A 24,765-nucleotide genomic window follows, 5' to 3' on the forward strand; every position below is an offset into this window, starting at 1 on the left:
TCTCATTGTCCTATTGGGTTGAGTTTTTCCTTGCCCTGATGTGGGATCTGAACCAAGGATGTCGTTGTGGCTTGTGCAGCTCCTTTGAGACACTTGTGATTTCGGGCCATGTAAATAAACGTTGATCGATTGATTGATTGAATTGTACCTTCTGTACCATTTATTATGATGTTGTGTGTTACGGTCTGGTAGTGGACTGGACCCCAGGATACAGAGTGTTCAATAAAAAAATATAGTGCACAAAGAGGAAAAATAGATACAGCAAGCATAGGAAAAGTTATGCTGCATATAGGTTGAGCCCAAGGCACACCTGTGCAATAATCATGCTGTTTATTTAGCATCTTGATATGCAGAACCTGTGAGGTGGGATGGATTATCTTGGCAAAGAAAAAATGCTCACTAACACAGATCTGTGATTTTTGTTAACAATATTTGAGAGGGACATGGACAAGCGGTGGGAAATGGATGGATGGAAGGTCTTGTAGTTTTTTGAGTTCAACTCATGAAAAATGGGAGCAAAAACAAAAGTTTTGCGTTTATATTTTTGTTCAGTGTAGGAGCAGGTGTGTCCTGATTGCCAATCAGGGACAGGTGAGGGAGCCAGCGCGCAGACAGGAGAAGTATTGACAAAAAGGAGGCAAATAGTAAATGGAAACAGGAAATTAAACAAACTACAAGAAACAAACAATCGTCATGTGAAATCTAAACAATGTGAACATGTAAACAATCATGATCTTTAACAACAATCTGTAACAACAAAAATTGCCTATTTCAAAATATTTTTCTGGATATATGCTCTCCAGGGACTTTGTGTAATTAATCAATCAATCAATGTTTATTTATATAGCCCTAAATCACTAGTGTTGGACATACGTTCTAATCCAAAAAAACAAAAAAAATTCAGATGTATTCAATTTATTGCACGTACAAATCCGAGCACATTTGTATTTACATCGCAATCAACTTGAAATCGACCACTGTGGTGTGGGTGTGGCTTGGTGCAACGAGACCCCGCCCCTAATAAATACACAAATCATATTGAAAGTAGCCATGTGACTGAGCCCTGCACACTCTCACCAATCAGGACTCAGCAAGAGGTGCTTGTTTTTCTCAGCTGAAGACAGAGGAGCATGATTGAAAGCCAGCTGTCATTGCTGTGTCTTCAGGAACTGAACACAGGCTGGAATGAAAAAAAATAAATGGTTGGCTCAGGAAGATTAAAAAAAGAAGAACATAAATGTGCGTGGCCAACAAGACGAGTGGACCGGTAATAGGGCTGTGCTGCGCTACGTTTGAAAAGATAGTCGCTGAAATGATACATAAAACTTAAGCGTTGATTGATTGATTGAAACTTTTATTAGAGGATTGCACAGTACAGTACATATTCCATACAATTGACCACTAAATGGAAACACCCGAATAAGTTTCTCAACTTGTTTAAGTCGGGGTCCACGTTAATCAATTCTTGGTACAAATATATACGATCAGCATAAAACAGTCATCACACAAGTTAATCATCAGAGTAACATTGAATTAGAAGATTGGATTACCCCAAATTAGCCCAATCTAAATATAATTTGTGTAGTTTGCAAAATAATGTGCTATCTTGTTCTTTCAGATTACAGTTTCATGCGAACCTTATGTTATATGGATAGGCTCCAGGTTTATGATTGTAAGCAAGCTTCATACATGAGGGCCCAGGGGTTTCATGAAAGTAGAGTTGCATGGAATTCCTACTAAAAATGGACAAACGTTCAAATCCAAAAATGTACATACACTAGTACAAAGTCGGATGTGCGCACAAATCCAAGCACATGTTGTTGTTACATTGCTATCAACTTGAAACTAGTAGCAGATTAAAATATCAGCCAAGTATGCCGGAGCATACAAAAAGAAGGTATGTATCGATATACTCGATATATCGTGGGTTTGTCTCTGTGCGATATAGAAAATGACTATATCGTGATATTGGAGTATACGTTCTCACGCAGTTGCTTTTAGCTGCGGGCATTACACTACAGGCTCTTCTTGCTCTTTCTTGTCTCTCCTCGCTGAGACATAACACAAGTGCACCTTCTTACATACGTCACATACGTATACGCCCTCTCGGAGCAGGGAGGTAACGGCATGGGTAACGTTAGCTGTGGTGCGAGTGGTAATACGAGAGAAATAAGGTGCAAATCTGGTAACAAATGAAGAAAGAATTAATTCCCAAGAAAAACAGCAGGGGGTTCATCGTCTGGCGGTGGTTTGACCTCAAGCGGGAACATGTCGAACAGACGACCGTAATTTGTCAAGTGTGGGGCAAAAGCGTTGCTACAAAAAGTAGCATTACTGCTATTATGTAGCATCATTTGAAAAGTCACCCACTAGAGCAGGTGTCGGGAACCTTTTTGGCTGAGAGAGCCAAGAAGCCAAATATTTTAAAATGTATCTACGTAAGAGCCATATAATATATTTTTAACACTGAACACAACTAACAGTGTGCATTTTTAATTAAGACCAACATTTCTAGAGTATAATAGGTCTCCTATTCTTTGTAATAACGTTGTTATTCTGAAGCTAACTTAGGAGGGGGCGTGGCCTGCGGGTCTACAGCGAAGCGGGGTGTTGCCAGGACCGGCCTCGAAATCAGCGACAGGTGTGTAAATGGCCACCTGGGCCTTGTTGAAGAACCCCCAAGAGGGCTAGCCCTAGACTAACCAATAATACATCAATTATTTCTTACCTTTAAGGCAACTTCTTGAACAGCTGCGGTAGAAAAAAGATGGATGGATTCAAATGCATGAGCATTTTTATATTTTTAACGTTATTTTAAACACTGTGATTACAAGTGGAATTATTCATTATTTATTGTGTTAAGTAGTGTCACCTCAGATTTAGCCGAAAGCCAGATGCAGTCATCAAAAGAACCACATCTGGCTCATGAGCCATAGGTTCCCTACCCCTGCACTAGAGAATGAAGAGTGCTTACTCCGCATATCAACAACACCAACAAAATGCAGAGGCAATCATTTCCACATCAACACTGTATGAAAAAAATTGTCAACAACAGAAGGAGATTACGTCCGCAGGAACCTACCACAAAGCGAAGGACATACACTATTTAATTTCCTATTATGCAACTCATTTTTATTTGACAGTTAGTGAAATATCTTGTGTGACATCATGCACAAAAGTGCACTTTATTTGTTTTAAACTATTGTAGTGGCATTCTGTACAAAAAAGTGCAATTTAATTTAGTGTTGTTTTGATATGTCATCTTAGTGACATCATGCACAAAAGTGCACTCATAGCTTGTTTTAAAAGGTATCTGACAATCTTGCACTTTTTGTTTTGGAAATAACAAGAAAGTTTTTGCCACTGCTTAATAACAGTTTAATAAATACACTTTTGGTCAATTGACTTATTTGTGATTTCCTTCTCTACATAAAGTTTAAAAGTAGCATATATTAATGTGGTATGAATAAGAATGTTTTAATGTAGACACATAGAATCATCATACTGCTGTGATTATATGCATCATTCAAGGCTAAGACAAAATATGGATATATATATCGTGTATCGTGACATGCCCTAAAAATATCGAGATATTAAAAAAAGCCCAGCCCTAGTGGTACCAGTCGAAATGTACCATTTGTGAGTAGAACTGAGCCGTGTACAAAATGAGCAGTAGATCCCTTTGTACTGGCATGAAGATTAAACTTGTTTTCCATGCTTGGGTCCCCCTCCCTCTGCAAACCGCCAGGACAGTTTACGCTGTTGCGAGTGCGGAAAACATGTCTTGTTATGAGGCGGCGAATAAAGACGTCTCAGAGAAGCGGAGAGTGGGAATGAAAGGAAAAGCACGACACATTTATTCCACTGGTCGTCTGCAGTTTGAACATAACACACAGAACGGGAAGTGAGGAGGGTGGTGGGTATGTTGATGACTTTCCGGGAGGAAAAAAAAGCGAGAAAGTCGTACAGAGATGTCTGTTGTCTCGCTGTCTGAACTCACCAAAGCTCTGCCGTCGCCCCGGGTCTTGAATTTGCTCTGCTCTGCTTTGGGTTTTTGGCTCTTTCAGGAAAGTTTGCAAAAAAGTTCCCTAAAAATTCACCTGCGCTTCTCATCTCTTGTTCATCTTGACAATGCTCGCCCACATCTGGATATGTGTTTAATGTGTGCAAGGCAACAACAACAAAAAGTAGGGTTGTTGAAGCAAATATTTGGACAAAAATATCCCGTTAATGTCTATATTCTTACCCTCTGCACGGTTCTAGTCACGACATGCTGGAACATGTTCAAGTTGGCCGCATGTTCTACTCGAGAAGGAAAACATGTACATACTGCATATTTCCGTGTTGCACTTAAAATGTGCTCCTAAGCGTTTTTGCAGGTCCAGAAAGAAATGCTCTAGCAAATAATATATTAATCAAAATGTATTTTTTAATGCTGGCATAAAAGCAATATGTGCGCCTGGAGTAGGGGTGTCAAAGTCAAGGCCTGCAGGCCGGATCCGGTACACAAATTAATCATCTATGGTCCGCGGGATGATATTTGATTAGCATTAGAACCAGCCCGCAGGCCACAGCCGCCTGCTGTTGTTTTGCAAACAGCAATACTCCATCAGTGTTGGGGCTACAAATTTTAAAAATGTCATCAAGTCATAAAAATGGGGTGCCACTTTTTTGTAACCATTTTGAAAACAAATGATAATTGTTAAGGGGCGGCATGGCGTAGTGGGTAGAGCGGCCGTGCCAGAAACCTGAGGGCTGCAGGTTCGCTTCCCACCTATTGACATCCAAATCGCTGCCGTTGTGTCCTTGGGCAGGACACTTCACCCTTTGCCCCCGGTGCAGCAAACTGGCAGCCACGCTTCCGTCAGTTTACCCCAGGGCAGCTGTGGCTACAGATGTAACTTACCACCACCAGGTGTGAATGAATGATGGGTTCCCACTTCTCTGTGAGCGCTTTGAGTATCTAACAATAGAAAAGCGCGATATAAATCTAATCCATTATTATTATTAGTAGTATGCATTATCCTGTTATATTTCACATTCTATATTGTGTTTTGGAAAAAGGTTGTCATAACCGTTACTTCCATCCATCCATTTTCTACCGCTTGTATTTTTTGGGGTTGCAGGGGGTGCTGGAGCCTATCTCAGCTGCACTCGGGCGGAAGGCGGGGTGCCCCCATAGACATGTCACCACCTCATCGCAGGGCCAACACAGATAGACAGACAACATTCACACTCACATTCACACACTAGGGACCATTTAGTGTTGCCAATCAACGTTATTTAAAGGCCTACTGAAATGAGATTTTCTTATTCAAACGGGGATAGCAGGTCCATTCTATGTGTCATACTTGATCATTTCGCAATATTGCCATATTTTGCTGAAAGGATTTAGAAGAGAACATCGACGGTAAAGTTTGCAACTTTTGGTCGCTAATAAAAAAACCTTGCCTTTACCGATAGTAGCAGACGATGTGCGCGTGACTTCATGGGTTGTAGGCCTCCTCACATCCTCACATTGTTTATAATCATAGGCTCCAGCAGCAAGAGGTATTCGGACCGAGAAAGCGACGATTTCCCCATTAATTTGAGCGAGGATGAAAGATTTGTGGATGAGGAAAATTAGAGTGAAGCCCTTAAAAAAAAAGAAAAGGCAACGGTTCCAGGCGGCAGTGGGAGCGTTTCAGATGTAATAAGACAAATTTACTAGGATAATTCTGGAAAATCCCTTATCTGCTTATTGTGTTAATAGTGTTTTAGTGAGATTCTAAAGTCATACCTGAAAGTCAGTGTCTCTGAGAGAAGCCGAGGAGCCAAGATCACAGCTGCCTTTCTGAGCTGCAGTAGGAGGACGCATAATCCACTCAAGTCCCCGGTAGGAGCCGACTTAACATCACAATTTTCCCATCCAAAAACTTGCTGGTTGACGTAGAGAAACATGTTCGCTTGACCGCTCTGTGTTAAAGCTTCACAACAAACAAAGAATCCACCGTTTTCCACCAACAGCATTCTTCTTTATAGTCTCCATTATTAATTGAACAAATTGCAAAAGATTCAGCAACACAGATGTCCGAAATACTGTGTAATTATGCGATGAAAAGAGACGACTTTTAGCCGTGTGTGGTGCTGGACTGAAATGTTCGCTCCAACCAATAACGTCACAAGCACGCGTCAATGTAAGCGCCATCATTCCACGACGTTTTCAACAGGAAATATAAAATTGCAATTTAGTAAACTAAAAAGGCTGTATTGGCATGTGTTGCAATGTTAATATTTCATCATTGATATATAAACTATCAGACTGTGTGGTCGATACTAGTGGTTTTCAGTAGGCCTTTAAATCATTTAAAAAAATTTTACAAAAAAACTCCCAAAAATTTGTATGCATATGTAAATGCATTTAGTTATAAACATTGATTCACTTTTTTCTTTCCTACACGGATCTAAAATTTACCGCTGCCGGTATTTTTTTCTTGTAATATTTTCAGAATGTGTTTGTTCTATTTCTGGCCAAAGTAAGACAAAGAAAACAATCTGAAGTTGTCTTTATTTTTTAGTTTTAATGCATTGATTTTAATAGTCCGGCCTGCTTGTGCACAGATTTTCCTCCATGTGGCCCCTGAGCTAAAATGGTTTGACACCCCTGGCTTAGAGCATGTTTATTCTGCCACCACTTCACGAAGGGCAGCTATGTTTTGTCGTTGTTTTTTGTTAATTTTATTCATTTCAGGTCAAAACAAAAACAAACAACTGTTGCGATCCGTGACTCAGATCTTCACATGTTTATTTTTCCATCTTTGTTTCATTCTCTTCTGACCCACTTACTTCCTGTTTAGTCCGTTACCATGGTTACACATTGATTTCACCTGCTCCTCGTTTTCTACACACACCTGGTTCTCCTTGATTTCTCCCTATATAAGCTTTCCTCTTTTCTTTGTTCAGTCTGGGTCCATAAATTTGCCTTTTAGCAACAGTATTGACTGACTTCATGTAAGTATATTCTCGCTAGCTTTTGACGCTAAACCTTTGTTTTATTCTAGCTCTCATGCTGATGAATTGTTTTTCCTTTTTTGTGTGCCTTTGTGCCAGTCTTAGTTTTTATGTTTTCTATTCCTAGCTTTTATGCTAGCGCCCTTGGTTTATTTTGTCTGTTAGCTCCAGTATATGTGTTCGTAGCCTGCTTTTGTTAAGTTTAATAAATCATTTAAACTTACTATTGCTGTGTTCTTGTCGACGCATCCACGGAGGGACAAACCCGGCATTACTATGCCAATCAGTCATTACAACAACATAACTTTATAATAAATCAGTAATGAAAAAGAACAGAAAGAAGAAAATTTTGAGTATATGCTCCATATTCACACAGTTACAACAGTTTTTCCAACTCTAAATACTATTCAGGCAATGTTTCTATGTTCATAACTTACGTATTTCATAACACACATCAAAATAACTAAACTTAAAAACAGTTATTTACTCCAAATCATATCTTTTCACTAACAGGATTTTTACATATTTCAAAATACAGAAGGAGCTTTAGAATGTTTTTGGCCCACTCTCAAAATTGCTCCATAGTTAAGATTTAAGATGAGTTTATTTCAAAGGGGACAATGCAATTTCATAAAAACACATGACTACACATGGTTGAAAAAAGCCAAAATTAGCCAGAAGACTTGTTTTCACCTGTAGTCTCCTGGCCATAATGTAAAAAAGACAATATCAAAGAAAAAAGAGAGAAAAAGAAATAAATCCCAAAGTAAATATACGATAAAATAAAAAATAAAATAAAACATCACAACATAACATAAACTAACACCTTTGATTGAAGTACTTCTTTCCAACGTCCCTGTTCCAAATCTTGATTTATTAAAAAGCTCAGTTCCTTTTAGTTTACAATTACTTTCTCTTCAAACAAATCTATTTTGAAGTTTGGTTTGAAGGATTTTTGTATGCGCTTTGTATAGGATTTTAAAAATTTTACACTCTACCAATTCATTACATTTCAGTAAGTTTAACTGTTTGAATTAGGACAATCAAGCGATTTTTAAAAAAAATTTAATTAATCCCACTCTTGAGCTGTGATTAATCATGATTACCGTATGTCCTTGAATTGCCGCCGGGGCGCTAATTAATTTAAAACCTCTTCTCACTCTGGCGCTTACCAAAGGCATGCGGTAAAGGTAAGAATGCGCTAATTATTTTAAAACCTCTTCTCACACCGGCACTCAACCGGCGGTATAGCTCGGTTGGTAGAGCGGCCGTGCCAGCAACTTGAGGGTTGCAGGTTCGATCCCCGCTTCCGCCATCCCAGTCACTGCTGTTGTCTCCTTGGGCAAGACACTTTACCCACCTGCTCCCAGTGCCACCCACACTGGTTTAAATGTAACTTAGCTAATGGGTTTCACTATGTAAAGCGCTTTGAGTCACTAGAGATAAAGCGCTATATAAATATAATTCACTTCACAATTCACTTCACTACCAAAGGCATGCAGTAAAAATTTGAGTGATACCATCATGAAAAGCACATTTAATTAAAAAAAAAAGTAATTATGGTCTTACCTTTACTTATACATGAAGTCCATGCCAGCTCCTTCTGATCAAAAGCATCCATAACTTGTTTATAGAAGTCTTCCTTATCTTTCTTCAGTTTTGAAAGTCTCTCTGTCTCGATGGAGACGTTCTTTTATTACCACCTGCTTCGATTGAAAGTCCAGTTTAGAAAACTGCTATCAGACCGCTGCTACCAGTTAGCTCGGCTCCTCACGTGCGGGCGACGACAGAATTATCCTTTGACAATTCCCCCTCCCGTTTTGCTCCGGGGTGATCTCTTTATCCCACCGCTGCCACCGTGAAGTGTTATTGTATAAATAATACACTGGGTACTTAGGACTGGAACATGCTTTATTTCAGTCCGGTTGTTTACATAGCCAGCATAGGTGTTACATCCTAAAAGATCTGTCGTGCAACCCCCTCGTCAAATCCGTTCCCAGGACAAATCACGTCACTCGTTGTCACTTCTTCTGCAGCCGAGTAGTCGCAAGAAGGATCACAAGTGCCCTCTACCACCAGGAGGCGGGAGTCATTTAATGACGCATATTTGACACACGCAGCTACGGTATATTAATAAAACATAGCTACTTACTGTTTTTTTTAGTATACCGGTATTCAATAGCTTGGACCTTAAATCCTACTGAATAGCTCTTAATCTTCTTCCCTTTATGCGATTTCAAATTACCGGTATTGAAATCAGCCTCCTCCATTTTGAATATGATGAAAGGGGAAGTTTCACTCGTGACGTGACGAGTTTGATCCTGTGGTAATACTAAGCATGCTCTAATTATTTTGCAAAGCGAGTTTGACCCGGCGGTAATTCAAGGCAGGCGCATACTATGTACCCGGCGGCAATTCAAGGTAATACGGTTATTAATGATTAATCATAGGGTTACTACTTCCTTGCATACTCAGCATTTGCTCAAGAGAATACCCCAATATTTGGAAACATGCAATTTTGTTGTCAGAATGTAATCAAAGCACATTCTCAAAATTTTTTCTTAACCGCAAGGCATTAATTTGCTTATAACTCGGTGACAGTAAGCAAAATAATAATTAAGAGCACATTTTTTAAGTATTTGCAATTATTTAGCAAAGTACATATAGTAAACACACCCATAATCAACTTTACATGACACAGTATTTATATCTGCATCTACTCTTCCTTTAGATTAAAGTAGAAAATGGATGAAGTGTACAACATTAACACAAAATAGCTACATAATAGAGATGCGCGGATAGGCAATTATATAATCCACAACCACATCACTAAAGTCATCATCCACCCACCATCCACCCGAACTAATATTTTATCAGAACCGCAACCGCCCGCCCCCCGACCATTGTTACATATCCGGAATCGGCGACCTTTACCACTATAAGAGCTAGTTTGACCCGTGTCACAAAGTAAAGAAGGCAATGGGAGCCGCTGACGTTCTCGCGAATATCCAATGGTGCTCATCCAGATAACGAGAAAAAGGGCGTGCTGTGAAGCCATTGCCTTTGACGCTTTCTACATCATGTGCGAACCGTTTGCCAGTCCAGCAACATGCTGAATGTAGCTTCCTCAAACACACGTACAAGATTGAAAGGCATACTGGGTGATACAGAGTACACTGATGGTTGTGATATTAACAATTGTAACACTCTTACTAATATGCACCACTCTGTGAAGCCACACCAAACAAGAATGACAAACACATTTTGGGAGAACATCCTCACAGTAACACAACATAAACGCAACACAACAAATACCCAGAATCCTTTGCATCATGACACTTCCTGACTATATTTTACACCCCCGCATCCCCAACCCCGCCCAACAAACCGAAGCACGGGGGGTGGCGGGGTCCATATATAGTCAGGAAATATCATGGATGCAAAAGATTCTGGGTATTTGTTGTGTTGTGTTTATGTTGTGTTACTGTGAGGATGTTCTCCCGAAATGTGTTTGTCAATCTTGTTTGGTGTGTCCAAAATGGCTCTTTGAACGGTAAAGGTTACCGATCCCTGAACCATGTTTATTAAATATTTCCAAATGGTTCAACCGCCACCCACCCGAATCTATTTAAAATCTATTTTTTCGTCATGTCACCCGCCCGACCCGCGGTTTACCCGCGGACTCCGCGGATGAGACCGCAAACCGCACATCTCTACTACATAAATAGTTGAATCAACACACCTGGTTGGAGGTAGGCGTGGACAAACAACTCAAAGGCAATAAAGTAATTTGAAGCATTCAGCATTAGTGCTAGATTTTGGCCAACACATCTAATCAATGGCGCCAAAAGTGGGTATGCACTATTTTGAATCTGCATTTTCTGTATTTGTCAGCTGTAATGGAGGCAAGTTAGTGATCAGGCCAGGGCTTTAGCTATCGATTATTACGCTAATCGAATAATCCATTAATTAGTTTGTCCAATTATTTGAATAAAACACACTTAATGCGTATTTTAGGGAAAATAGGTACAACTCTATTGTATCATTGTATTCCGTTTATATTTACATCTAACACAATTTCCCAACTCATATGGAAACGAGATAAATATATACACCCCCGCTACCCTCAACCCCCAATAACACTCCCTCCCCCCAATCTTCCAAATTCGGATTCGGAGGTCTCAAGGTTGGCAAGTATGGATTAAGGGCTAAATAAATAAAATGTGATTGATTGATCGACTGATACCGAGTCACCCCGACCTCACTGTCTCGGCTTCCGTCTGCGCCAACCTTTCAGCCTCTGTTCGTGCTTGCTTCTATAATCAGCAGTTCATCCTCCATATATTCAGCTTCAAAAAGATAAGGTTGTAAATCCTCATGTGTCCAAAAATAATTGTCTCCGTTGCCTGTTACCAAGTCTGTTGTGATTAGAACACACTTTCATTTGTTTCCGGAAGTTGCAAGTGCACTGTTAACGAATTACATCTTACATATTGTTATGAATGTGTCTGTTACTACATTATATATGTATACATGTAGTGTGTATATACAATGTTGGAGAGTTGTGCAGTTGTTGTAGAGGGCTTTGAAGGCTACAATGGTGACTCCCATTAGCCGCATCTTGTTTTTTTTTAATTATCTTTAAAATAAATAAAAAAAGACAAGTGTTTTTGTTTCTCACAATGGTTGTGAGCGATAGGAAAAATTCCAAAAAGAAAGTGTAGTTCCCCTTTAAGGTGAGACATTGCATGCAGCAGTTGTAAATGTGCAGTCTGTTTTAGGATAGAAGACCAAATAAATAAATTAGTCCAGATGTTGCTCGGGTAACAGTGATGTGTTTGCAGACTCTACCCCTGCTTCCAATACACGTTTGTGGGAAATTGTTTTCAAAATAGTACAATATGGGCTCTTTTCAAAGCACGCCATTACTTTAATCTGACCTGCTAAATAATCTAAATCCCACATCAGAACAACCCACTGCTTGCACCGTTATCTCTTTTGGTTTTTATCCTGCCAAGAATGTCAGCTATCTTTAATCTGAGGAAAACAAGCAGCAGCCGTGTTGTCTTATTTACCTGTCAAAAGTGAAGCACATTTAAAGAGTAGTTTATGTGATTTATCACCACATTCTGTGAAAATACACACGCAGGAAGTGCCCCCTTGCTGTGTTTTTTCCGATGAAACGTTTTGGCTCGGTTGTGTGTGTCACGATCCAGAAGTGTTACCGTTCCCTGATCCGTGAGAGGGCCTTAGGGGTCACATTGTTGGAGCGTGGGCGAGACATAAAATCTGTTTACGAGGGAAAAAGTCTCAATTCCACACAAGTTGACATTTCATCCTGAGGTTTGCTTCCAATTTAAGTTAAGTTAACTAGCCTCATCTTTAAAAAAGTTGAGGTTTGCGTTGAAGTGACATGAGGACACAGTACAGAGGTACACAAAGCAGAGGGGGCCCTCTTGTGGTATTATTAAGCACTACAGCTTGTGGAAGGAAATGCATCTTCAATAGCAGGGGTGTCAAACTCAAATACAGAGTGGGCCAGAATTTAAAACTGAACAAAGCCGCGGGCCAAGGTTGACAAATTAACCTTGTAATAGGGACCCAAACACGTTTTGCATTGAATATTGAACAAGCAAGGCTTCTATAACTTAATAGTGACATGCAAAATCCAGTTACAAATAATAACATTTAAAAAATATCTATGGCATATCAAATAATATGTAAATAAACATTGAATGCCTCTTTTCTACTTGCAGCCTTTTGTGGTAAATATCAAAATAAACTTTTTTCACAGGCTAATAATACATTTGAAAATAAAATAACAATAATAAATGAATCAAACATTCAAGCTTTGAAGTAACAAGAGTAAGTGCATATATATATATATATATATATATATATATATATATATATATATATATATATATATATATATATATATATAAAATTGTCACTGAAGGCATTGAAAACATGTTTTATATTCCATCCATCCCATCCATTTCCTACTGCTTATCCCTTTAGGGGTTGCGGGGGTGCTGGAGCCTATCTCAGCTGCAATCGGGCGGAAGGCGACATACACCCGTTTCTTCAAAATAGCCACCCCTTGCTCTGATTACTGCTTCGTACGCTCCTGGCATTCTCTCGATGAGCTGCAAGCATACCTGTGAAGTGAAAACTATTTCAGGTTACTACCTCTTGAAACTCCACATGTGTTCATTCAGAGTTTTGATTTATAGAAATATATTCTATTAGTGATCACGGTGGCGCATATCGGTCTAGGATACAAAGACAGAAAAGCCCTTGCAATGATCAACAGGGGAACCTAAATTGACTTGATTAGAACTAAACAAAGTGAAGGTGCTGCAAAACAAGGGATTTAACAGGAAGTAGAACCAAAATAAGAGCACCAGGACAGGAAATGATACAGAACACAGGAAAATGATTAAGTCCATAGTCATGTGGGTTCATGACAGAGTTCCCTAGTTAATTAGAATCAGAATCAGAATCAGAGTCGGATTCTGATTACCTAACAGGAATCTGTTATGTAAATATAATTGCATTCTTTCCTTAGTTAATCACAATCAGAATCCGATTCTGATTATATTCCAGATTCCATACTTAAAGTTAAAAGTATAAAACACTAAAGGGAGAGTGGATAGACTGGGGGAGGGCTGTCAAACTGTGCCCACCACCAAAGGCCGGCCTCCAGTCCAGGCCATGTATCCCCGCAGCCAACAGGGAAGAGTCAGTTGGTCGCAGCTGGTGACAGGCGAGTAATTAACGTTCCAGCAGCAACCCAGACTCCTATTGCTGGGCCTGGTGATCAGGAGGGCGTCCGTACAAAGGCTACATATGTGGCTGAAGAGGAGGACGGTAAGCACGGGAACTGCGCTTCAGCAGGTGAAGAAGCTCACGCCCTGATTTGGGGTGCTGCTCCTGTCGGCACATAGGGCGCCCCTGGAACGACCACATCCACAGCAAACAAGGAAAGCAAGTGTCGCATGTCTTGGACTGACTCACTAGAAGAGGAGGCGATGACATCACAGGAGGGTCCACTAGGAGAAGAGGCTATGTCACAGAAGGACCCTTGAGAAGAGGCGATGATGTCTCAAGCGGATGAGCCTGCCAAGAGATGGTGAGAGCTGTGTATCCCCAGTCGCACAGCCGGTACTAGTAGCCAGCCCCTGAAGAGGCGGATTCCAGACGTCTTCTGTTGCGGAGGAAGAAGCGGTTGACTGCCGGCGTCAGTCAAGGATGGGTAGAGAGAGGCTTGAAAGAGGGTCATTGCTCCGTCCCATACAGTTGACCCGAAGATCTGGCGTGCAACAGGAATGGGGGGCATTAAATCCTTATGCTGGGTTTGCGCCAGAACCGGTCGCATTTGAGCCGTAAGTTGGCGTGGAGTAGGAACGGGTGGCGCCGCATTGGTGCCTTGAGCTGGCGTGGCGCTGAAACTGGTGGCGACGGAACCTTGACTTGGCGTGGAACAGAGCGTTATATACAGCAGAGGCAAAGGTATTGGCGGTAGCTGGGCCTTGGGTAGGCGGGATGCAGGTACTGGCGGAAGTTGCCTGGCTGCTTGGGTAAATAGGGGCAAGATTGGCTTGGGTTGTGTGGAAGTTAAAGTTAAGTTAAGTTAAAGTACCAATGATTGTCACACACACACTAGGTTTGGTGAAATTTGTCCTCTGCATTTGACCCATCCCCTTGATCACTCCCTGGGAAGTGAGGGGAGCAGTGGGCAGCGGTGGTGCCGCGACCGGGAATCAGTAATGGTGATTTAACCCCCAATTCCAACCCCTGATGATGAGTGCCAAGCAGGGAGGCAATGGGTCCCATTTTTTTTTATAGTCTTTGGTATGACTCGGCCGTGTTTTGAACTCCCAACCTACCGATCTCAGGGCGGACACTCTAACCACTAGGCAACTGAGTAGGTGAAGTGGCTTCCTCGCAGTCCCACTGACAAACACTTCACAGGAGGCCGGCGTGCAAAGTCGAACAAAGTTTTTAATGCACATATATTTTATCCAAGTCTTTCTTCCGCAGAACGTATCCTCTCTCCCCTCCTACTCCCGGCCGCCTACTGTTAAAGACAACAAATGATTAGATTAACACGCACCACCTGTGAAATCTAATCACCTGCCAGCTGTGTCTCGCCATCAACCCATGCCCCACCCCTATCCGATGGTGCCCGTCCTCAGCACCATAGACAGAGGCGGTGACCTTTGCTCCTGCAGGAGCGCTGGCCACATCTCCCTCCACAGGTTGGTACTGCACAAACCACGCCTACACTTTTTGCATGGTCCTTGGTCCAAAACGCTGGCTCAACGTCGCTGAAGGTGATCCCTGCGAAATCACTTGTTTGTCGGATTAATCTGTCACGTGGCGCATGATGGCTGAAAAGAGTTCAATTCCCTCCTCAAAGAGCAAACAACTGAAACAAAAGGCTAGGGAAAGGCACGTAGCTGACGAAAGGCAATAATCCAGCGCTGGCAAGGAGTAACAGATGTACCTAAATAGACTTGATCAGAAATGGAAAACAGGTGCACTGGCAAGAAACTAAACAAAGTGAAGGTGCAGCAAAACAAGGACTTTAACGGGAAGTAGAACCAAAATAAAAGCACCAGGACAGGAAATCATACAAAACACAGGAAAATAACTGACACAGTCCAAACCGTCATGTGGCTTCATTACAATAGTAGCCATGAGTAACCTTAACCTTCGTCTTTTGTTAGGGTCGATACCGCACTGTTTTAGTTTTTAAATGGATAAAATAAAACACCAATTAATTTTTTATTTTTTTTGCATCAAGGCGTTTTTACTTTGTCAGGAACCTCTATTTAAACAAAACAAAACTTTTTTTTTTTCACTAAGATATGACCTTGGTGTTGTTGGGGTCGGTTTTGACCCAGTTATAAAAATAAGATCATCAAGCAATAATTTGAGCCAAAACTGAACACACTGACAGCCAGCTCCTCTCCCAATCATGTGAGCTTTAGGGGATTCTCATTTTACTTTGTTATCCAGGACAAAAACAAACAAAGACGGGTATGTCCAGACATGTGAGGTCAATTCAGTATAAAATTATTAAAATGAAAAAATAAATGAAACATTTTTTTTTTTTAAGAGATATGTTCTAATACCCCTCAGTAATAGTAAGGTAACACAACAACCTTTTATTTATTTATACGATTCTCTTGAGGCTCATTTTACCATTTTTTAAATTGAGATCGAGGGGTATACTGACCAAAAAATGGCCCAATGGACCACACCAAAAATATTAAAACCAATATTTTCATGGATAAGGAAGCCTAACAAGGTAACCAAGAGATGAGAAACAAATTGGATGATAGATAATAGTTTTTAGTGTATTTTACAGCTGATTTAAGACATGGGTCAAAACCAATACGTTAACATAACAGATGGTAACAGAAATCTAACACAAGAGGAAGGTTAATCCGCAATTTGAATAGTGGTTTTCAAAGTGCAGGCTTCAGTGAGGTGGTGCAAAAGCTATCCTCGCTCATCCATGCGGACTGGACACTGGCCCAGAGTTGGTTGGCGGCCGAGAGTGGAGTCGGCTCTCTTGGTTTCTTTGTTGGGTCTGCTCCTGTCTCTGGCCATGCTCCCTCCCCTCCACCCCAGCGGACGATGGCATGGAACACCGCAGAGGCCACCACAGTGGATATGTTTCTTTTACTTTTCATTCATAGCTGTATGTAGAAGTGGCTGGTTGTATCCACTGCTTTAATGTCTTTAATGTCCTTTATGTTATTTGATGTTTGATGTTTCCCTCTTGTGCTATGGCTATGAGTTGTTGTTGTTTTTTTCCCTTGGACTCGATATGGACCCCCTCTCCAGGGCTCAGGCTTAGACCGATTTTTTTATTTTATTTTAATTTATTTTATTTTAATCTTCTATTTTTTTCTCCCATTCCCCCCACTTGTTTACCTGTATCTCATCTTTTTTGTAAGGGGCGCTGGAAGCCGGCAGACCTGTCAGCGATCCTGTTCTGTCTCCCTGTAGTGTTTGTCTGATCTTGAATGGGATTGTGCTTAAAATTGTAATTTTCCTGAAGGAATAAATAAAGTACTATCTAATCTAATCTAATCTAATCTAATCTAATCTATCTAAAATGGAAAAAACTGAGGATATATACAGAATATATTCAAATCTACACAGCCATGTCTAAAATGTTAAAGTTAAAGTTAAAGTCCCAATGATTGTTGGTACTTTGACCCCCCCTCGGGAGGTGAAAGGAGTAGTGGGCAGCAGCGGTGACCGCGCCCGGGGATAATTTTGGGTGATTTAACCCCTAATTCCAACCCTTGATGCTGAGTGCCAAGCAGGGAGGTAATGGGTCCCATTTTTATAGTCTTTGGTATCACTTGGCCGGGGTTTGAACTCACAACCTACCAATCTCAGGGCGGTTCTCACTTGTCATTAAAATCTAATGGATGGCAATGTCTATGGGATCCACCTTGCTGACCCCGACTGAAGATGTTCATCATAGAGAAGGCTCATGCATTATTTAAAGACTGTATATCTGTGCAATAGAAAGCTGTCTATAACATTAATGAGTGTAAATCAAAGCAGAAAGAGGCTTGGAATAATAAAAAAAAGACACTTTTATTAGATACAAGGTTTACACTATTAAAGGCTAATGACTGTCGGCAGGGTATTATTATTGCTGTATGTCAGTGATGGGCTACCAAAAGTCTCCATGGTGACTTTTAATGCAATTGTTCCGGTAGATGTATTATATATCAAGTTTTAAATAACTTGCACATGTACTTCAGCGGTAATGAAATATGTCCTGCTTGGATCAAAACGTGTACTTGTCGTCTCAGTGGAGTAATTGAGAAAGCCTATCAATCTGTAGTGCTGACATATCAGTGTAGATGAGATGTTGGCAGATAATTTACTCTAAAACTAATACGTCAGATACCATCTTTGACCATGGTTGGAGACACGTGAGCATGAAAACTATTTTTATTTTTATTTTTTTTAGCATTTTGATATACAATAATATTTAAATAATACACTTGTATTCATTATCACTGGGTGAAAAATAATGTTCATGCTTTGAGACCATGTCAAACTGAGAACATTTGCAAAATTAAGTGCTGAATAATGAAGATAAAATACATTGGTAACCTTGGTAATGAAAGTGAAAGTCACCTGATGTAACAAAACCACTACTGAAAATAATGCTACTACTCGGATTTCTACTAATAGGAATGTTATTTTTATACATGAATACAATTGTTATACATACTTGTATACTGTATTTCATATACAATAATTGTAATATAACAAATGGTAATTGTATTATATTAAATATTTGTGTTTGTGTATGTTACTGCTATCTTGCATTGTGAATGTCTTTATATATAGTTTGTCTAAAGTTTGTCTGAATGAAAAACAACCGACATTTTTATCTTCATTATACTTTTAGTATTGTATCATAATTACTACACAGTACTTAATAAGTCAATATGTAATAAGATTTCTTCAGGAGTGACTCGTATTATCTGTACATGTGAAAAATAACTGTTTTTCCAACTCTGGCCTATTGAGAGAAATGTTTTTATTAAGCACTGTCCCTGTAACGAATTAACGAAAAATACATTTAAAAAAAAAATGTAAAAAAAATAAATAAATACAGTTCTAATACAAATCCATAGCCATGTTTGTTATTTTTATTATATTTATTGTTTTATATTGTTATTGTTTTTTATTTGTTTTGATTTATGAATAATAATGTATTATTTTGTCTGTTATTATTATTATTATTATTATTATTATTATACTCCAGCTTCCTCCCACCTCCAAAAAACATGCACCTGGGGATAGGTTGATTGGCAACACTAAATTGGCCCTAGTGTGTGAATGTGAGTGTGAATGTTGTCTGTCTATCTGTGTTTGCCCTGCGATGAGGTGGCGACTTGTCCAGGGTGTACCCTGCCTTCCGCCCGATTGTAGTTGAGATAGGCGCCAGCGCCCCCTGCGACCCCAGAAGGGAATAAGCGGTTTCCCTGGCTCATAACATCACAATATAGTACCATGTATGTGATGCGTTCAGTTTATCAAAGCACCAAGCAAACAATCGGAAAATTCCCATCATATCAATTCCTAGATATGGTCATAATTATTCTAAGTGCACTACGCAGAATAAACACATTATTAATATTGCTACTACGGATAATTTGATCAAAAATTCCCTAAAACAGCCCACTACCTATAATATAGGTTTTTTAAACATAAGATCCCTGATAAAAAAAAATGTTTCTGTTGTTACCTCAGAAATTGCCTGTTCAGATGTTATGATTGTGGCTCAGAGATTTGTATGTAGATTATATTTATTTTCCATAACAAACAGGATAACTTAAATACCCTGAGAGTGGCAATAAGCTTAAATGTTTGTATTTGCATTTTTTGAGTTGATTTTCATAAAATATGCTATTTAACTGCTACTGTTTAACAAGGACTGATTTAAATTGTGTTTGCACAACAAATGTTTTGGCGCTTTTGTTCATGTGGGAGAATATTCCAATAAAAGTGCACTACACACTACTTTTGAATTCATTATTGGGCTTTGCGTATAAAATGCAGTTAATCGCGATTAATCGGACAAATAGTGCGATTAACTTTGATTAAAATTTTTAATCGTTGCCCAGCCCTAATATATACATATACTTATTAGGGCTGCGAATCTTTGGGTGTCCCGCGATTCGATTCAATATTGATTCTTGGGGTCGCGATTCGATTATAAATCGATTTTTTCGATTCAACGCGATTCTCGATTCAAAAACGATATTTTTCCTACTCAATAGGATTCTGCATTCATTCAATACATAGGATTTCAGCAGGATCTACCCCAGTCTGCTGACATGCTAGCAGAGTAGTATATATATATATATATATATATATATATATATATATATATATAAATGAGTGTATATATTTATATATATATATGTGTATATATATATATATATATATATATATATATATATATATATATATCGAAAATGTGTGGCACATTATGAAGCATATAATACGACAGCGGAGACCCCGAACTGTTTAACGACTGAAGCTCTACATAAAACAAGAATGGGAAAGAGTTAGTTTCCTCAGTTCCCAAAAGTTTATTGAGTGTTGTTAAAAAAAAGGTGATGTAACACAGTGGTGAACATGCCCTTTCCCAACTACTTTGACACGTGTTGCAGCCATGACATTTAAGTTAATTATTATTTGCCCCCAAAAAAAGTTTATAAGTTTGAACATCAAATGTCTTTTCTTTTTAAGGCATTTAACTGAATGTGGGTTATTTTTCTGTTTTGGTTATTTCACTTTTGAAATATCTTTTATTGGATTATCCGCATAAATAATAATGTATTATTTTGTATCCATCATCATTACTCGTATTACAATTATTTATCAACGTTTCTATACATTATAGTTTTATTGTGTCATGTTAATGTCAATAAGTATTTCACCTCATTTACACTAAAGAATCTTTCAGTATGTGTCAATTCAGCTCTTTCCTTTATTCAATGTATGTGAATATTACATCATTGAATGCAGTTGATCAGACAAGCAGCATATATATGAGCTTGCAGCAACATGTGTTTCCAGTAACACGTGGCGTGATAAACTCATTTAATTAGTGCCTCCCACTGCTGGGTGTCGTAAATCCATGCTGTATTTGAGCAATGGTGTCAAGCCGTGAAATTGATTTTGTGGATGTCTTCCTCTTCGCTGGTGTGCATGTAAAGTGTCAGCTGCACCAATGGACAGGTGGGGGTGGGGGGTGTCCATGCGTGGATTTATGACCTGAGGAGGACTCAGATTTATCTGACGGCAATGGACTTTTAGCCCAGTCAGTCAGAGGCAGTTGCTACTAATTAGCACAGACATGGCTTGAAGGCTAACTTTACCCACTATCAGATGGAATTATTATTACTGTACTGCTTTTTGTATTCTCTGACATTTTTAATATCCTGCCTGTCACCATGCAGAATGTATTACACTTCATGGATGAAGGTTGGCGAGGTCACATTTTTGGAACGGTTTGTCCAAACAGGAACAGTTGAATGTTTACATCGACGTTATGCAAACTGGTTTCTGCCGGATAAATATTTGGATGTCTCTCGGTTTTCTTTTTTACCCCGAGGAGCCAATGAGTTAATGACCTCCACTGTGGAAGTGATGTTTTTATCGTCATGTTATTTCACCGTTAGCATTAGGCAAAATATGCACTGCAAAAACTGAATTCTAAGTAAGATGAAATATTTCAAATAAGGGTCATACTGTCAGGCTTGCTACTGACAATTTGTTTGTGTTTTAGTTTTTCCTCTGTGTGTGTTTAGTATTTCCTGTTTTTAGTTCCTCTTTTTTTTCCTGTGCTCTGTTTTTCCTCAGCTGTGGCTGATTGGCACCTGGCCACACCTGGTGTCAATCAGCTCGCTTCTATAAGAGCCTGTTTTTGTCCTCCAGTCAGTGGCTGGATTATTGTCATGTCGATGTCGCTCTTGTCGTTGCTACCTGCCGTGTCGTGTTTTGTCAATGCAGCGTTGCGGTAAGCTTTATTTGATTGCGGTTTTTAGCTTACTGCCTTTTGTTCCCTGCTTCCAAGTTTGTTTTCATATTTCATGTACGACTTCTGTTTCCTGCTCGAGACCTGCTAGCTTCCACGCTAGGCCTTTTTGTTTTTGCTAGCTTCCATGCTAAGCTCGGTTTATTTTCTATTTCCCATGCTAGCTCTTTTTGTTTGTTATCCCCCCAAGTGCGCGCTTTTTATACGTACCCTTTGTTTGTTTTTGTCTCAGTTTCTTAAATTAAATCATGTTTTCCTGCAAAATGCCTCCCTAATTCTCTGCATCTTGGGGTTCGTCACATACAAACTCTGACAGATATTTGCTTATTTTCTTTCTGATAAGATCATTCTTCTCACTAAGCAGATTTTATGTTGGAGTCTTTTACTTGTTTTAAGTGTTTTGGCCCTAAATGATCTCAGTAAGATATTTTTCACGATCGGGGTGCAGTTCGCTGCAAGGTTTGTTCTCTCGGAATGTAGAACGGACATATCCGGACCACCGTGTAAGGTAGGAGATCATTACTTTTATCGTAAATCAAAACTAAACCAAAAACAAGCAAAAGGAAGCTGGGGCAAAACTTAGCACAGGAAACACAGGAGCAAGAATCAGGAACATCAAAAGGTAACGGTTGCATACCGCAGACAGTGAAGCCACACTGACTGTGGTGAGTAACGTGAATAAATAGCTCTCTGATTAGTGCCCAACAGCAAGTGAACGTGCTGAGCACTAATCAGAGACAGGTGAAACCAATTAGTACCCATGTTAACCAAAACAAACACCCAGAGTGCACAAAACAGGAACTAAGGGAGTCCAAAACTAACAGAACATAACTAAACAAAACATGATCCGGATCACGGATCATGACAATATTACAGCATGTTGCTGAGATTTCATGACCTATATTGAGTAAAACATGTTTGAAACTAGATATGTCAACTGTTGCAAAGCTGTGTCATCAACACTCACAAGTATAAAATACTTTTTTTAAAGTAGTAATTTCTTATTTCAAGCATGAAAACTTTGCTGTTTTATTTTCAATGAAACAATAGAAAATACGTACTCCTATAGTAGTACAGTTGTTATTAGTGAAAATATACTTATTTTAAGGTATTTTTAGGTTCATTGAGGTTATCTAATTTTACTTGTTTAGGGAAGTCTTGACAAGCCAAATGTCCTTGTTTTATTGACAGATAAACTTTGCTTAGTTCGAATAAAATACCCCTATTTTTTTTTTCTTGTTTTTGAACACTGACTTTCTGCAGTGTGTGTGTGTGTTTTAATGCAATGATATTGATAAAATGTTTTATGTATTTCCCATCATTTTTCTGTATATAAAAAAATATGTTGTTGAATCCGGACTAGTGAAATAACTCCTCACAGATTGTATTTATTCATTTATTAGTATACAGTACCTACCGACCATAGATTTGTTGCAAATGTATTTATTATAGTTTTACTGTTAAAAAGAGGATGAGTATGTTTATTTTTTTTCCGTTTTGTTCATTAGCATAAATGATTTTGTTGTGTTTTGCCATGCATACATACAGTTATGGTGCAGATCCTGGATTTTTTATTTTTTATTACCATTTGTCCTCATCATTTCTCAGTGGATAGGTTACGTATGCACGTGCAGTCTGTTTTTCCCTCTTCTGCGGGAGCACCTAGAAGCTCCGCTGTATGCACTGCCAGACACGCCCCCACGCTAGCTGCACAGACCGCTCTCACTCTCTGCCGCGGCAGGAGGCTATCTGCAATCAACGCACCTGGTTATAAATGAAGGATGACAGGATAAAGAGCCTCGCTGCTGACTTCTCTTCGTCGGAATGTAGCTCTGTGTTCATCACTCGTGGGGCTTCACGGTGGCAGAGGGGTTAGTGCGTCAGCCTCACAATACGAAGGTCCTGCAGTCCTGGGTTCAAATCCAGGCTCGGGATCTTTCTGTGTGGAGTTTGCATGTTCTCCCCGTGAATGCGTGGGTTCCCTCCGGGTACTCCGGCTTCCTCCCACTTCCAAAGACATGCACCTGGGGATAGGTTGATTGGCAACTCTAAATTGGCCCTAGTGTGTGAATGTGAGTGTGAATGTTGTCTGTCTATCTGTGTTGGCCCTGCGATGAGGTGGCGACTTGTCCAGGGTGTACGCCGCCTTCCGCCCGATTGTAGCTGAGATAGGCGCCAGCGCCCCCCCGCGACCCCGGAAGGGAATAAGCGGTAGAAAATGGATGGATGGATGGAAGGTTACATATGCACGTGCAGTCCGTTTTTCCCTCTTCTGCGGGAGCACCTAGAAGCTCCGCTGTATGCACTGCCAGACACGCCCCCACGCTAGCTGCACAGACCGCGCTCACTCTCTGCCGCGGCAGGAGGCTATCTGCAATCAACGCACCTGGTTATAAATGAAGGATGACAGGATAAAGAGCCTCGCCGCTGACTTCTCTTCGTCGGAATGTAGCTCTGTGTTCATCACTCGTGCCTCAGCTTTCGTTGTGCGCCTCCACTGCTGCCTTTCCCTCTGGACCCTGTTTTGCTCTCCCCGATCCTTGACCCCTGCTTTGGACTTCCGGACTTCTCCTTCCTGCCTACGACCCCACTTGGACCTCAGACCTCTTGGCTTCTCCTCCTTTGACTTGGACGCTGAACATCCAACGCGCACTTCAACAGACCTAATGGTATTTACATACAGTTAATTTCCACACAGAGTTTTCCATTCACACACATAGTTGCATACACACCCCATGCACTCATCAAGCACTCAATAAATCTGTTGAGCTTGATTTGCTGTTGTCGTGCCATCTCCTACCCCCAGTCCTTACATAACAACATATTTATAACTCTTTGTACATGAACATAACTGCTTTGTTTGTCATGGATACGGTTATAGGCACAGTTTCTGGAATTTTGTTAAATCTGACTTTTTTATGTATTACCTATCATTTTTCTGTAAAAAAGGTTGTTTTTCATTATGAGCCGGATTACCAAAAAAAACTCTTATTGATATATTTGCAGACTCTCGACTTATTGTGAGAATATTTTTAGACATTTCTTGGTGTATATAATCGTATTGTTGTTTTGTTTCTGAGCTGGGTTACGCAAAAGATGTGTCATGATCCGTGGTACGGATCATGTTTTTGTTATGTTAGTTTAGGATTCCCTTAGTTCCTGTTTGTGCACAT

The 24,765-nt window shown here is 39.9% G+C and overlaps 1 protein-coding gene and 1 long non-coding RNA gene across 2 annotated transcripts in view; one reads left to right on the forward strand and one right to left on the reverse strand.

The window, feature by feature from the left end:
- Positions 1-24,765, forward strand: part of arhgap24 (Rho GTPase activating protein 24) — a 170,827-nt gene that overhangs the window by 87,227 nt on the left and 58,835 nt on the right. The window lies entirely within an intron of this gene.
- LOC133536209 (uncharacterized) lies at positions 900-4,308 on the reverse strand. The gene is made up of 2 exons (XR_009802419.1): positions 4,001-4,308; positions 900-1,180 (listed from the first exon to the last, which is right to left on the reverse strand). It is a non-coding gene; the product is annotated as an uncharacterized LOC133536209 (long non-coding RNA).

Source organism: Nerophis ophidion, linkage group LG17, assembly GCF_033978795.1.
Source record: "Nerophis ophidion isolate RoL-2023_Sa linkage group LG17, RoL_Noph_v1.0, whole genome shotgun sequence".
Lineage (NCBI taxonomy): Eukaryota > Metazoa > Chordata > Actinopteri > Syngnathiformes > Syngnathidae > Nerophis > Nerophis ophidion.